The following is a 1549-nucleotide window of genomic DNA, read 5'->3' on the forward strand; positions in this document are numbered from 1 at the left end:
TACCTTGTAAAGGTCTTATTTTTACAACAACCATGGATTAAATCACTTCCTGCATTGATAGATCAGGTATAACCTGCAGAAAATCTTGCTGAGTAATATTTGTCACCTGGATTTTACCTTTTGTCACCTTGATATTCATCCAGTTAAATCGAAGAACACTTTTGCTCTCATAAAGATGATCCATACAACACCTGGGAGCTGTGACGGAAATGTTCTCCATGCCCTGAGCAAAGACCTATTGAGAGATTTTACAATCTTTCTCCTTCTACTTCTAAAAACAGTTTATTTATGTGACTTTGGGAGTTAAATATAACAGGACTGCCTTATTTCTCTCTCTGCATCATCAACAAACCTCATTTAACTTGATACATCCCAGATTTTAAAGTGAAACACCAATTACCGGTGATTCAGCCTCAACTTAAAAAATCATTCACACAATGTGAGGTGGTGTTACTGTTTTTATTAGGTGGGTGAAAGAACACTGAGCGTCTGTAGGAAAACATGCTAAAGTCAGCAGGCTTTCTGTACCTGTAACACTTTCACAAACAATGCAAACAGGTTTTATGAAGAGTTTTTATTAACATACAGCTCCACTCGCATTCTCAACCAACAGAAGGCTATAAAACACTTGAATTCCAGTTTATAGAGAGAAAAAAAATCAACAAAGCTGAGAGGTAATGGGTTGTCAGCTGACGACATGGTAACAGAAAAGCCACCCACAGTGTAAACAAGCCAATTACCAGAGCTGCTGGCTGCCCATTAACAGAGCACTGATATTAAAAGGTAAAATTTCCCTTTTTATTTCTATTAATTTGGAATCAATTTGTCAGATTTTATGCACCCTTCAGTGAAGGAACCTGAAATGTATAAATCAAACGGATGCAGTTAAATAAAAACTTTAAGCTGGGATGTTCAGTTGTTGATGAAACACATCCAGTCATCTTAAATTCCCTGAAGTTCTTCCTCCAGCAGAACACATGAAAAATCTGCATCTCCACCTGCTTTTGTACAACCAGCAGTCTTTGTGTGGTTTCAGTTACATATTTTATTCTCTGTGTTTTTCGTTAAGGAGGTGCAGAAGCTCATAAAGGAAACTTTAAAGTCACACCAGGGACAAAATCAAACTCAATATTTAACGACGAAGCTGCAGAGATGCAGGCGCTGCGTCCCATTGGGACAACGTTTAGCATTTTTCTCTTTAAAATCTCCTCTATATGTGTTATTGTTGTGTGTAAATATTATGAGAGATGAGCTTATTAACCTGGGAGGCAGAAAGATGTGAGGACGGGTAACATCAGCGTTAGACGGCCGCTCTGGCTCCGTGAGAGCAACAGTAGTGCTTGTATGAGTTTCTTTTTGTCAGAGGAAAACGGGAAGATTGGCTCAGAACAAGAAGGCATTATTTGCAAAAATAACCCCTCATTACCACTAGGGGTGTAAATCAAATCCATCATGGCGATTCGATTCAGTATCGATTTCCTGACCCAACGATTCGATCATTTTATACACTAAAGAATACACCACAATACGATTCGATTTGATTAATCGG

General features: G+C 38.3%; 1 protein-coding gene across 3 annotated transcripts in view; it reads left to right on the forward strand.

Annotated features, from left to right (window-relative positions):
* The window catches only part of LOC107086737 (nectin-2-like), a 579618-nt gene that overhangs the window by 225717 nt on the left and 352352 nt on the right, over positions 1 to 1549 (forward strand). The window lies entirely within an intron of this gene.

Source organism: Cyprinodon variegatus, unplaced genomic scaffold, assembly GCF_000732505.1.
Source record: "Cyprinodon variegatus isolate N-32 unplaced genomic scaffold, C_variegatus-1.0 Scaffold160, whole genome shotgun sequence".
In the NCBI taxonomy this organism is placed as follows: domain Eukaryota; kingdom Metazoa; phylum Chordata; class Actinopteri; order Cyprinodontiformes; family Cyprinodontidae; genus Cyprinodon; species Cyprinodon variegatus.